At 43.1% G+C, this 15,219-nt stretch overlaps 1 protein-coding gene across 1 annotated transcript in view; it reads right to left on the reverse strand.

The window, feature by feature from the left end:
• Positions 1–9,639: 9,639 nt before the first annotated feature.
• The window catches only part of capn5b (calpain 5b), a 67,966-nt gene continuing 62,386 nt past the window's right edge, over positions 9,640–15,219 (reverse strand). The window contains exon 14 of the transcript XR_008559129.2: positions 9,640–15,146. The gene's annotated coding sequence lies outside the window, so the exon portion shown is untranslated. The remainder of the gene's footprint in view (positions 15,147–15,219) is intronic.

Genomic DNA, 15,219 nt, shown 5'->3' on the forward strand with positions numbered 1-15,219 from the left:
GTGGAGCATCCAGAAATGGAAAGGTGAGTATTTTTAAAATATTTCTGACAGATGCCTTAGTAATTGGGCCCAATATTGCATTGTAGTCTTATTAAACAAAACTTATTTTGCAGCCTGCCTCTGAAGTGACATTTGGGGGTCAGAATTCATAAGGTAAATGTGTCTTATTGTAGTTATGATAAGTAAGTGTAATAATAAATTAGCAAATGAATTTTATGTTATTCCCTACCATTTACATTAATAGTCTGTTTGATCATAAGATATAATCTCTAATTTTCTTGAGAATTTCTGTGTTGTTTGAAAATTTTTAAGACTTTCTATATTCAATTGCTTCTTAGAATTTTTATGTTTAATCATTATACATTGTTGTGTCCTGTGTTTCCAGTCAGTGTTTAACTTTTTTTGTTTTTCCTGTGTTCATGGAAATCTTTTGCATTATTTCCATCCCATTTTGCTTTATACTTTGTTGTATTTACTGTCCTACATTTTTTTTCTGCTGCAGTCCAGCTTTCTTCTTGTTCCAGTTACAAACCATGACCCGGTTCTTATATTGCAGGGTTCTGCCTAACAGCACCCCTCAGACAGATGGCCTGAGCAGCAGTAGGGATGTCCAGGACGCAGAACATAGCAGGTAAGTGTTCTGAGTCTAATCTTTTGAAACTCTGATAGACATTTTAGTTCTCAAGATTTTCAATTCAATTCAATTCAATTCAAGTTTATTTATATAGCGCCAAAACACGACAAGAGTCGTCTCAAGGCACTTCACATAATAAACATTCCAATTCAGGTCAGTTTATTAAGCCAATCAGAAATAATGTTTCCTATATAAGGAACCCAGCAAATTGCACTTTACAGCAATCATCATACTAAGCAAGCATGCAGCGACAGTGGAGAGGAAAACTCCCTTTTAACAGGAAGAAACCTCCAGAGAATCCTGGCTCATTATAAGCAGCCATCCTCCACGACTCACTGGGGATCGAGAAGACAGAGCAGGCACACACATGCACGCACGCACGCATGCACACACACACACACACACACACACACACACACACAAACACAGACAAAGACGAAGTCATGTGTCTATGGTTACATTGCGATTTCTTAGTAAATATTCTATTTGGTGAGAGATAAACTTTATTGTATTTATCCTAGTGAATCTATAATTAAACGGATAAACTAGTAGTAGCACATCCAACATCAAGGAAAGCCAAAAGTTATTATCAGGAGAGGGAGAATGTTTAAGTGGTTAGCAGCAGTGTGCTAGACGATGGCCCCCTCCATGAGGCCACCACAGCTCAGCAGAACATCATTGTAGCTTCTTCTGGGGAAATAAAGTTAACAGCTGAAATTGCAGAAAATAATACAGTTAAAGAGCAGATTGTAGAAGAAAGTAGAGTGGGAAAAGAGGTCAGTGTATCCTCCAGCAGTCTAAGCCTATAGCAGCATAACTACAGGGATAACTCTGGATAATCTATCCTATTTAGATGTAGGCATGTTGGAGGCAGGGCAAGGGAGAGCCATCTTTACCGACTGTACACTCCACCTCCCTCTACTCCCCCACTTGTCCAGATTTAGGCTAACATCAGATTTTAACCATAGGCCCTATCAAATAAAAATGTTTGAAGCCTAGTCTTAAAAGTAGACAAGGTGTCTTTCTCACGGACTAAAGCTGGGAGCTGGTTCCACAGGAGAGGAGCCTGATAACTAAAAGATCTGCCTCCCATCCTAATTTTAGATATTCTGGGAACCACCAGTAAACCTGCAGTCTGAGAGCGAAGTGCTCGGTTAGGAACGTATGGAACAATCAGATCACTGATGTATGATGGAGCTTGATAATTAAGAGCTTTATATGTGAGAAGAAGGATCTTAAAATCTATTCTGAATTTAACAGGTAGCCAATGTAGGGAAGCTAAGACAGGAGAGATATGATCTCTCTTTTTAATTCTCATCAGAACTCTAGCTGCAGCATTTTGGACAAGCTGAAGGCTTTTAACTACATTCTGTGGACTTCCTGAGAGCAATGAATTACAGTAATCCAGTCTTGATGTAATAAACGCATGAACTAGTTTTTCAGCATCACTCCTGGAAAGGATGCTTCTAATCTTAGCAATATTCCGTAGGTGGAAAAAGGAAATCCTGCAAACCTGTTTAACCTGGGATTTGAATGACATGTCCTGGTCAAAGATAACACCAAGGTTCCTTACTTTGTTCTCGGAGATTAATGTAATGCCATTCAGGTCAGGTGATTGATTAAGCAATTTCCTTTTCTGGATTTCTGGTCCAAAGATGAGAACTTCCGTCTTGGCTTGATCCCTACAACATGTTCAAGTCTTTCTAAAAGAACACTGTGATCAACTGTGTCAAAGGCAGCACTGAGATCTAACAAGAGTAGAACAGACACAAGATTCTTATCTGAGGCCATGAGAATATCATTTGTAACTTTCACTAACGCAGTTTCAGTGCTGTGATACTCTCTAAAACCAGACTGAAATTCCTCAAACAGAGCATTAGTGTTTAAATGCTCACATACTTGGATGGCCACTATTTTCTCCAGGACTTTGGATAAAAATGGAAGGTTAGATATTGGTCTATAATTCATTGGGTCATCTGGATCCAGAGAAGGCTTTTTAAGTGAAGGTTTGATTACAGCAACCTTAAAATCCTGTGGTACATATCCATTTACTAAGGATAGATTGATTATATCGAAAATGGGGGCAGTAACCAAAGGAAATGCATCTTTAAACAATTTGTTTGGGATTGGATCCAAAATGCAAGTTGAAGGTTTAGAAGAAGCTAATATTTATGATAAATCTGAAAGCTCAACTGCATCAAAACGGTTCAAGCACAGATGAGGTTCTACAGTCACCTCTGATGCTGCTTCACTTACTGAGGAAGAAGAAATCGCATTAGGGAGGATGCTAAAGATTTTTTTTTCTAATAGAATTAATTTTACTTGTAAAAAATCCCATGAAGTCATTGCTGCTGAGGGCTAAGGGAATAGATGGCTCAGAGCTATGATTCTGTGTAAGTTTAGCAACTGTACTGAAAAAGAAATTTAGGATTATTCTTATTCTCCTCAATTAGTGCTGAGAAATAAGCAGTTCTAGTTTGTCAAAGCTTATTTTTATAAAGCACAAGTCTATTTTTCCAGGATAGGTAGGCCTCCTCATGGTGCGTAGAGTGCCATGTTCTCTCCAATTTCCTAGAGTTTTGTTTTAAGGCTCGTAAATGAGAATTAAACAAGGGAGCCAACTTCCTGTCCCTAGTTACCTTATTTTTTTAAAGGGGCAACATCATCTAATGCCACACGTAAAGAGGAATTAACATGATGAACTAAGGCATCAATTTGTGAGGGGCTAGAACTGAAAATAATGCCCTCTGCTACATGCCTCTGAGATGCTGAGGACAGTACAGATGGAAAAGTTGATTTAAAAGATGCAACAGCGTTGTCAGATAGAGACCGACTATAGTGAAATTTACTTTCATGTCTCGAGAACTCAGTTATAAAAAACTCAAAGGTTATCAGAAAGTGGTCCGAGAGGACTGGATTATGTGGAAAGATCGTTATTTCCTCACACTCTATGCCATAAGTCAGCACAAGGTCTAATGTGACGGTCACTCGTGTACGTCAAAGTTATCTTTCATAAAAAGAAAAATCAATAAAACGATTTATATAAAATGGATCCAGAAGTTGTAGCCCGTCTCTGTCTACAATATTTTGATATTTTTCACCCTGTTGGTGGTTTTACTGAGCAGGTGCCACTTTTGTCATACGTTTCTTTTTAAAACATGTTTAGACTGTTCAGAATACAAATCCAGGCTCTGTCACGTTTGATTGTTGTAACTGAACTTTGTAGGTGGGGAAGGTCAGAAAAGGATCCGATCATTTTGTTTTTCCCTCATTTACAGTAACGGAGATAACGGCGCAGTGCGCCTGGCTCTGGTGTTAATCAAGTTTAATTTTATCTATTTTCACAAGAAAACAAAACTGTTAAAAGCAGGGCTTGTGTTGACTGGATAGTTCCTGTATTTGACCGTTCATTTTGACGGAGAAAGAATAGAAAGAATTACCCCGACGCATGCAGACGAACTGACATTTTATTCTACGCACATCGCAGATGTTGCTAAATCGCTCAAGAAAAGATTCCCATCTGAACATCTGAGATGGACACTGCTCAGCGCAGCTCGCTGTCAGCGTGTACTACATAAGGTACACAGCGAGCTGAAGATGTGGAGAGAGGCTTGGAGCGCGTCGCAGAACCAGAGCGCATGCGGAAAGATTCCTCTGACTGAATTCAGTCGGAGGAATCTTCCTGCTGATCTGAATCTGATGCGGCTCTCTGTGCTTGTAAGTAATGAATGGATATTTAAATAAAATGCTTTATATTTTACTGAATTAATTTTATATCTGTAAGTCAATTCTATGCAAAGATTGTCTGCGTAAACCTGAACAGGCCCAACCCAGTCTTACTGTGAGACCGGGTTGACGCGTCACGCTTGTGCGTAATCATTTGCGCTTTCTGAGCTGAAGAGGATGTGAGATTCTGGGCTTCTCCTCAGACGGCTCCTGGATGCGTCGCCACATTGGAGACAGGAACAAGCGCTATTCAGCCAATGTTTCATAATCAGGGAACATTTTCTAAGTGACAAGTCTCTCTGAGAGACCGGGTTTGGAAAACACTCGCTTCAGTGGGAGGAACCTTCCCGCATGTGCTCTGGTTCTGCGACGCGCTCCAAGCCAATCTCCACAACTTCAGCTCGCTGTGCACATATGCACTGACAGCGAGCTGCGCTGAGCAGTGTCCAGCTCAGATGTTCAGATGGGAATCTTTTCTTGGGTGATTTAGCAACATCTGCGATGTGCGTAGAATAAATGTCAGTTTGTCTGCATGCGTCGGGGTAATACTTTCTATTCTTTCTGCGTCAAAATAAACGGTCAAATACAGGAACTATCCGGTCAACACAAGCCCTGCTTTTAACAGTTTTGTTTTCTTGTGAAAATTGTTGGAAAGAGATAAAATTTCACTTGATTACCACCAGAGCCTGCGCCGTTATCTCCGTGACGGTAAATGAGGGAAAAACAAATTGATCGGATCCTGCACGTCTTTTAACACGTTGGTCAGGATTGACGAACTTTGTTTTCATTTAGTTGGTTAAAAAAAAGTTGGGCTCGGGTCGGGCCAGAGAATCCTGAAAACCTTTTCGGACCGGGTCGGGCAGGGGCTCCACCCCCTCGGGCCGGGCCAGACACGGGCTCAGATTTTAGGCCCGTGCAGGGCTCTACTATGTATTCTTTGAGTAAAACCAATTGAGTCTAGGATATTACTAAAGGCTACATTGAGGCAATCATTTTCAATGTCCACATGAAAATTAAAATCCCCCACTACAATGACCTTATCAGTATTTAGCACCAAATCAGAGATCTGATCCAAAAACTCAAAATAAGGGCCTGGTGGACGATATAAAACTACAAACAAGAGTGGTTTTACAGTTTTGCAATCTGGATTAGGAAAACTAAGAGTAAGATGTTCAAACGAACTGTAGCTATTAATTGGTACGGGACTGATTAATAAGTCAGAATGAAAAATGGTTGCTACTCCTCCTCCTCGCCCTTTACTTCGAGCAATATGATGATTTAAATCATTTGAAGGAGTCGACTCATTTAAGCTAACATAGTCCTCTTGCTGCAGCCAGGATTCTGTGAGAGAGAGCAAAGAGATCTGATTATCACAAATCAACTCATTAACTAACAAAGTCTTAGAAAAAACTGATCTAATGTTCAACAACCCACGTTTAATTTTTCTAGTTTTCTGCTCAGTTGAATTTGTTCTAATATTTATGAGATTTCCATGATTTGCTTTATTAAGCCTGATATTTAATCTGTGTGATTTTGGCCGTGGGCAGGACACTGTCTCTATGGGGTAGTGGGTGGGTAACAGTACAGAAGCTGCAGAGGGGTGGGTTAAACTACGACTCTGCTTCCTGGTCTGGACCCTGGGTAGTCATGGAGGACTAATAAAACTGGCCATGTTCCTAGAAAGAAGAGCTGCTCCATCCAAAGAGGGATGGATGCCGTCTCTCCGCATCAGACCAGGTTTTCCCAAAAAAGTTTTCCAATTATCAATGTAGCCCACATTGTTTTCAGGACACCACCTAGACAATCAGCGGTTGGAGGACAGCATGCGGCTAAATATGTCATCACTGGTCCGATCAGGCAGGGGGCCAGAGAAAATTTCGGAGTCCAACATTGTTTTGGCAAACTTGCACACCGAAGCAACATTAATTTTAGTGACCTCCGATTGGCGTAACCGGGTGTCGTTACCGCCAGCGTGAATAACAATCTTACTGCATTTACGCTTATCCTTAGCCAGCAGTTTCAGATAAGATTTAATGTCGCCTGCTCTGGCCCCAGGTAAACATTTAACTATGGTTGCTGGAGCCTCTAATGCCACGTTTCTGACTATGGAGCTGCCAATGATCAGAGTCAGCTTGTCAGTGGGTGCGTCACTGAGCAAGGAAAATCTATTGGACGGGTTGGTGGTGGCCCACGGGCTGGGTTCTTTGCTTCCTGCGTACCGTCACCCAGCCAGCCTGAGGTCCTGGCTGCTCGGGTTCTGCTGGAGGATCGCTACAGGGTTGTTCTGAGCTAGTTAGGCCTGCGCTAGCTAAGTAGCTACGGCTGTTTACGGGTTTTTCAACAGCGCGGAGCCGGGACTCCAATTCAGACACCCTCGCCTCCAAAGCTACAAAAATGCTACATTTATTACACGTACCATTATCGCTAAAGGAGGCAGAGGAGTAACTAAACATCTGACACAGAGAGCAAGAGATAGGAGACGGAGAAGCAGAGACAAAAGTAGCCATAGCCGTGCTGAGGCTAAGCTAACTGGACGAGCAAACTGTTCAACACAAAATAAACTGCGTGCAAACTCAAATGTTCCCTAAAAGCTAGGTGGAACAACAGAAAATGTGTGTTTTAGCATGCTTATGTGCTACAATAACTCAGAGATATCCTAGTACAGAGAAATTAAATCAGTTTTAGCGAGCCCCAAACACCAAACAGCTACACGTAAGGCAACACTGAAAACAGGAAACGCCTTACCGCCAGGTGTCGCCAATCAGCAATCAACCTCAAACTAAGATTCGACTGAACTCAGACCTGTTCTCCTCATTCTCACAGACATTTTACTAAAAAGCAGTTTTTTTACACCTCCTAGTTTGTGTATTCTCTCCATCGTGACAATAACGGCACACCGAGCAAAAGGGGCCGGTTGTCTCATAGTATAACCATCCCTGTGTCACTGAAGGAAATTCAGATGAGCCACAGAGCTTCGTGTGTAAACGGGATGGTAGTTGAAACTCCCGATGACTTTATTTGCCAAATGCAGGAAAAGTCAAGTGTCTGACGGCTGCAGAACCAGAGATCGCAGGTTGACGCCTGCTCCGTCTCTAGTAGAAGCGTGAGCCTGCAGCAGCAGCAGATGTCGGTGGTCTGCAGCTCTGCTGCTGTACTCTGTCTTCGGCGAATCAGCCCGGCCGAAAACGGTTTATGATTGGTCAGTCCTCGTGCACATGTGCAGATTATCGTCCTCTTTCCTTACTCCCGGAAGAACGGTTCAAATGGATTCTTTTTTGCTAATCTGTGGGGAATATCTACAAGAAAGTTCTACAGAAAATAGCAACGGGTCCTGAGAAATGTCGCTAGGTTTGTCGCTAGGCGCTTTTGGAAAAAAAGTCATTGAGGGGGGTCAAAAAGTCATTAGGAACAGCGACAAAGTCACCGAGTTGGCAACACTGCTCAGACCCGGAGGGGAGGCCTTTATAAAGGTAACAAGAAAGGATGGGTGGAGTTAATTTACGTTGCAACCTCCCCCTCTGCCCTGTGTGTGATTTCACCGGTCTCCGGTACTTTTCCTTTTGATGCAGGTGTTTCCAATAAATTATGTTAACTCCATCCGGGCTCCCAGTAACTAGTCTAATAATACCATTTTTGAGATTTTATAAATACTATTGTAATGTATAATGATGGAAATTAATAAAACGTAAAGAAGTGGAGAAGCCAGAGTCAGAGAGAGTATTCTGGTTGCCAGCATGTGGTTTGAATGGAGCCCTGGTTGTCCGAGGCACAGGCTAGGTTAGGTTCAGTAGATATAACTCAATGAATTCCCCCTGAGTCAGTCCAATGACCGAAACAGTTTAATTAGGGAATCACTGGCAGTACGCAGGAGAACAAGTTAGGGTTAGGTTTTGAAATTAACAAAATAATAAACATTCTACTGGTGTCAAATAAATCAAACTGTAATTAAAATATATATTTTCAAAGTCTGGATTCTGGATAAAATCTAACAACATATGCTTTATAAATAAAAAACACTCTCTACATGGCTTTTACACACACACACACACACGCACACATACACACACACACGTCCCAGAGACCCAGGTGCTGCCCCAGAACACAGGAACCCCAAGGGGACTGCAACCAGAAAGACCCCCGCCCCCGTCGAGAGGCACAGAGGATCGCCCCGGGGGGCCACAACCAGCAGCCGGCAGAGCCCCGGGAGATATCAGCGGCAAGCCCACAGGCCCGCCCGCCGTCCCCACCCCCTAGCCGGCCGAGCCCGGGACCCAGCGACCCGGGACCCAGGGGCGACCACCCCCGCCGAGGACCCAGCAGAGCCCAGGGACCCAGACCCCACCAGGCAGCCACCGGGATTGACCAGGCAGGCGCCAAAGATCTTAAACCCCCTGACCCGGGAGCCACGAACACTCAGGCAGACCAAGGCACCACACCCCATACCAGGTGTGGCAGGGGGAGGGGAGACGAAGATCTATATCATCAAAGGAGGTCCCAGGAGAGGGGAGGAGTCAAAAGCCCCACCTGACATATACAGTCATACACAAACACAGTCACACAATCCCTCCGTCATGCTCACACATACACATACAACCAAAGACTTACAAAAATGCACGCCGGACACCCACTCATGCTCCCCATACACACCCTATTCACTCTGGTCCCGGTACTGCTGCACACTGGGTACAACCATCACCGGTTACCAGAGTTTGACCCTTTCTGCTGGGGTGCTGATGAGCAGGCTACCCTGCCCAACGCCGAGCCCAGCAACCCACCACCCCAGACCCCAACCAGACGGCCAGATCTCCCTCCTAGTCTCCAGCCCCAGGAAGCCAAGCAACAACAGAGGTGTGCTAAGACCCCTAGTCCCCCTCTGCCTGCTCCATTATAGTGTTGTGTGTTGATGAGGTGTATTCCATAGCTGTGGTGAGCGGGCAGTGCAGGCATTGTCTGGCCTATGCCAGCGGATGCCACAGCACCACCCCACTTGCACCCACAGCCCTCGGTGTCTAAGTGCAGTTTAAAATTGGAAGTGGGCACCGGCACTCGGGAGGAGGCTGAGAAATCCTCCTGCCAAATGCCGTTGAATGTGCTCACTCCCAAGGCCCTAAGTGTGTGTTTGCGTGGAATGTCGTCGGTGGAAGTGTATAAGGTGCAAAGAAAATTGGGGGGCAGGTTGCCACAGGAATGCGGAAATGGGGTCCATACCCGCACTCCCTGACTTGTCCACCCCCCAAGGTCCTATGTGTATGTTTGTGTGATGATGTGAGGGAGCAGGAGGAGAGAAATATGCGGGGATGGGGAGTTGTATTTGATACTAAGGTTGTCATGGTGTGAAAATTTAACCTCACGGTTATATATATTTAATCAATTTCCCTCTGGGATTAATAAAGTATTTTTGAATTGAATTGAATTGAATTATTGTGACCAAAATGACCACGGTTTTCGGTATTATCGCGGTATTTTTTTTAAACGTGCTACATTTTCACACAATTAAATAAACCCTGTATGTCAGGAAATATTGTCCTCAGTTTGTGTCTAAATTTAGCCTAAAATGTGTTATTTTGTAATTATGTTGTTTATTTGTTTACATTTTTTCCCTTTAGTCTTTAAAATACCAATATTTGCCCACAACTTCTTATTTTATGTCTGTTTGATGTCATCATTTTAAAAATATTAGATCAGATGATACTCCATACTCAAGTAGCCTTCTAATCAGATACTTTTTTACCCTTACTTGAGTAATAAACCCTATATCAGGATAATATTGTCCTCGGTTTGTGTTCCAGTGAGCTTTGCAGATGTGGGAAAATGTCATCAGGCAGTAATCATTGTTAAATTCATAATTATTCTCAGAGAAAGACCAACTCTTATCTGCCCCTGGGAGCCCTGTAATGCATAGCGTCTTTTCAACATGGGGGTGTCCACGACACGGTTTATATGCAGGTAGCTGGCGCTGCGGCTGCTTCATATAGCGACTTGTTGCATTCTCCCTCAACCCAAATCCTCGAATCACGCATTTTAGCTAAAGCGCTAACATTAACTATCCTTGCGTTGACTGTAGAGTTGTGGGTGATGGTCACGCAGATGTGTCATTAGATTCAAATATCCAAAAGATGCCCGTACTTCCCACTTTGTCTTCTTTGAGGGATAAAAAATGTCCTGAGCGCTGCCGTCTCCTCCTTTGGCCATTATTTCAGCTTTAGCTTCAAGAAAGTTTTGGTTGTAAACAACAAAGTGTGCATGTGCTGCCAGCAACTTCGGCAGATGATACGATGGCTGGTAAGGGTCACCGTGCCTACACCGCAGCCACGGTAACCCACCGAGATAATATAGTTTTTTTTAAAACAAGACGGTTATTATTATTGTCAACTTTTTTACCGGGGTTTACCTCTACACCGGTTACCGTGACAACCCTATTTGATACTAATTTAAATTATTCTGTTTCAGGTGAAATTGCTGAGTGATTCCTGTGTCCTGTGGCCCATGAACTGTCAGCCCAGTTCTGGATGTGGCCTTGCTGAGTTATCTGTAGCATAACCCAAACCAATATTACAATAACATAAATTTTTATTCAAGGGGAACCTCGTACACAAAAGGCTCCTCTTGATAGAGCAAATCTGTTCAGCACATTCTGACAGACAGACCACCATTCTTTCATGTTGCTGTACAGGACATTTTTAGAGTTTTTCTTTTTAAAGATAAATAGTATTACATTTAAAGAGCAATACTTTCACATTATCATTTTCCCACACTTTCTGTATACCTGTATTTTGTTGTTTTTCAATAAAGAATGACAAATTATTTAAGTTTATGGGTTTTTTTTAGCACACAAATATATATCTGTTGTATGGAGTATAATCAGACTTGTTAATGTATGGAATTAAGTCTGGATTATGTCTCTCACTATGTGAAATCAATTCTAGGCTCTGCAAGGTGTATCCGTGTGTGTGTGAAACAAAGCTAAAGGCCTGTTACCTTCTCTTATCATGTTTGTGTGTGTGTGTTTGTCCATGGCAGCCTTCTAGCCCCCTGAACTGTGATGTCGTAAATTAGTGATGTGCCTTCACTCTGCTGATATGGCCTAACGATTCATCTTGTGGATATAACATGTTTTGACCTGAACAGATGTTGGGAGTAAGCATGTATGTTATCTTTTATCCTCTGTGGAGTTGGTCAAGATGCTATAACCATATAAATAAGACATCTTGTCCAGCTAATGCCGGAGATGACCATTTGATCCTGGGCAGAAGAAAAGGAAGGGGTAATCATGCCACGTCCCCCCTACTGACCAATGGCTACGAGAGGAGGTGATGTAATCCCAAAGGAGAAGAAAGGAAGCCTGCAGGAGGCGCTGAGAAGAAGAAACAAGTGAATGGATAAAGACTGGGAGAAGAAAAGGTGACATCATGACATTCAAGATTTATGGTCTCTTTGGGGCCACTGGAGAAGTAACAAGAAGAGGAACACGTGACCAGGAAGTCTGAAGTCTGAAGCAGCAAACAAAGAAATGACTGTGAGAGAGGGGGGACAGAGTGAATAAAAGGAAGATATTGGGTCTGTTCAGGGAATGCGCTTGATGGGATGAGTGAGAGAGTCAGTCCGTCATCAACTGAGCTTTTTGGAGAAAGGCTTTTGAGAGTTTTTAGGAGGTGGGACTTTGATGGGAAGAGTGTGTGAGGTACAGAGATGGAAAGAAGGAAGCTTTTGCTTTGAGCTTTTTGTCTGTGATAATGTGACCTAGTGTCATTTTTGGAGAGCTTATTCAGCTCAACGTTGCTATAAATCGGTTTATTGGCAAAGAGTTGTTTCACTTTTTAACCCGCTTTGTCAGGGATTCATTTGGATTATTATTCTTTTTTCATCTGTGTGAAATAAAACCTAGTTCTTCGGATTCGTGGAACGAAAAAAGGATTTACGAGTGGGGTCTCCTCCTGTCGGTAACCGAGCAAAGGTGAGATGCTGGTTGCAAATGCCATCCCAAGGTATTGATATAAGTGTTTCCTCCATCCTAGGCTACAGGTAAAGTCAGTTGTCTCCTCAGCATAAAAGGAACAGCTGGCAAGGGTCTTAACCTGAAGTGTACATACTGTAAATCCTCTAATATTGGCCTGTATTCAATTAACGGCCGGGTATCACATTTTGGCCGGTGTCGGAGTCGGCGGAGGTGAATAATGGCCGTTTTTTTTTTTATTGTGGCCGGGTGGAATGTGGTAACAAGCAAGTACAACAGGGGGGCGGTTGTGACATCCGTCTTACTTTTGATTTGCCAGTGATAGACCGCGAGGGTAACTTTAACCATGGCAGGTGCGGAGACAAAGAGGGGACGAAATTTTGACATCAAGTTCAAAGAGAACGTGCTGATTATACTGCAGAACACTCTGGGGAGCAGTAGCAGGGGTTGTATGAACTAGTCACTAGTCGACTTCACCGCTCTATAGTGACTTTTTATGCCTGTCATCGACTAGTCGCTGTCACGTGATAATGACCGGCAAGATGCAGGCCTCGGAAAGGACAGCAGCCTGCTGTCAGCAGGTGACAAGCTCCTGCGCGTCGGGCGGCAACACGCTGTGCCAGAGCGTCGGTACTGACACCCACCATAAAACGGACATTTAACCAAATTGTGACGTTTAACCTCTTGCAATTTAACATTCCCTTCACCACCACTCCAGACATCTGCATCCTGAGCACGGCCACAGTAACATTATCAAATCAGGTGTCGCCACCTCAAAAACTAATTTAACATGCGATCGTTCATGTCGGCTCATTTCCTTTTATGTTTTCTGTCTTTTATTTGTGCCTGATGCTTTTTGCTGCCGTGGAGCAGGGCGCATCACCTGTTTTGTCCTTCGGTGACGCACCTAACTGATGCGGCCAGCGAGCAGCACGCACTCCGCTGTTTTTGCGGTCGGTAGATCTTTTAGAACTGCAGTTCAAAGGTAACCCATAAGGTATAAACCCATATATGAACCCAGGTAGCAGTTTTTCTTTAGGATTGAGAGGAGATGCAGGAAGATGATAAACAGACAGGACAGAAAAATAGTCAAATAAAACCAAGTTAGTTTTTGTACCAGGTGGTTGCAACAAACTGACACAATTGAAGGTAATCAGAAGTGAGGAACAGAAAATGGAATAATTATTTTAATGGTTAGAGCAGCAGGAACTCAGAGAGTCTGCAGGCGCATCAGTGAGTTTGCGGCTGCTGCGCAGGGGGAGGGGGAGAGGGCTGAAGCAGAAACTACCGTTGTTAAAAGAAATGTGTTTAACTTTGAAAATGTGGGCGCAATTTTAATTGTCAAAAACTCCAGCGAACCATTAGTTCATTTTGCTCAAATAGAAATTGAGGCCTGCCTCTAATTCTGGTCCTCCTTCCAATAAAGGCCTGGAGCTTGATGAGCTTGAGTAAAATACAGGCCCGGGCCTGTATTAGAGGATTTACGGTAAGCTTCATGGACTGGGGGGGTGTGTAGGTGTGTTTGTGCCTCCTCTTTGTCTGCTTGAACTAATTTTGGTCAGAGTTAGAAGCTCTGGGTAATGTGGTGATTGCTAATCAACTCTCTACAGAGTAAGAGTGTTTGTTGGCAAACTGGCGTGCCACATTCACTACACCGTTTACAAGCCAAACCCTGAGATATTAGTAAAATCTAGAAGAGTGGAGCTAGCCCAGTAAATTGGCTTGTAACACTATCTGTAAAAAATATCTACAAATATCTACAAAGCTAATATTTACTTGGATACATAACAAGTATGATTGGGTTTTGCATTACGGGAGCCTCTAAGGTTTAGTTTATTAAGATTTTTAAACCAAGTAAAGTTAGTAAAGAACACATTTCTATTGGCTGCTAAGAAACTGTTGGACTTAAAATGGGCCTGTTGTAGAAATAACTTGGCATGAATGATTCTTCCCTCCTTTTTTGTCTTAACCAAAGAAATTCCAGTAATTGAGCAAAAACATTAATTTTTTACATCACATTTTATAAAATAACAGGACACAAAGTGTCAGTACATTTAAAAAAAACTTTAAATAATAAAAGGGGCCCACAGAGCTGCAGAGTGAGTGGAACATTGGGTTGTGAAGGAAGAACAGAGTTGTCAACAGTGTTATGGCTATAGATAAATGATATCAACAACATATTAGTTATAACAGTCAAGGATATGTTCATCCTGTTGGCCTGAAAATAAACCTGTCCTAAAGGCAAATTTCAAAAGCAGCGAGACTCCCACCTGGAAGTCTTTCACTGCTTTTGGAGCTGGCCATTAAGACAATCGGCAATATTAGTTAAAAAAATATAATTTCCCCTATTTGTGAAATGAACTTTGTCTGACAAAAATGTCCCTGGACTGTCATGTCTGATGTGAGGATGCACAACAACTGCACCATTTAAGCTAGAAATAAATGTAGCCATAACACTGTTGACAAACCTCCTGGCCTTCTGAATTTTAGCAGGTTTTACACCTGCCCTCCATCTACACCTTTGGGTGATGGATGACATGAACATCATATGAGGGTGTAGAAGGTGAAGCTGGTGCAGGTCCTCCATCATATTGACCAGCTTCACACCGCTGACCACCCCCATGTCATTGCCGCCACAGTGGATGAGAAGGACATCAGGAGCTGCTCTTCCTCGCAGGGAGTGGAAAAAGAAGGGGAGAAGGTCTTTCCACCTCAGTCCGCCCCAACCGAACCAGGAGACGCGGATGTCAGGGAGGCCAAGGTTGTCTCCGAGGGTCTCTGCAGCTCTCTGGGCACCACGCCTCATGTAGCTGTTTCCAATGACCCAAATGGCTATGGTGAAAAAAATATCAGGTTTGGCTTAGCCGTTTAAAGTACAAAACCATACATGAAGTGGTCAAGACAG

The sequence above is a fragment of the Nothobranchius furzeri genome, chromosome 10 (assembly GCF_043380555.1).
Source record: "Nothobranchius furzeri strain GRZ-AD chromosome 10, NfurGRZ-RIMD1, whole genome shotgun sequence".
Lineage (NCBI taxonomy): Eukaryota > Metazoa > Chordata > Actinopteri > Cyprinodontiformes > Nothobranchiidae > Nothobranchius > Nothobranchius furzeri.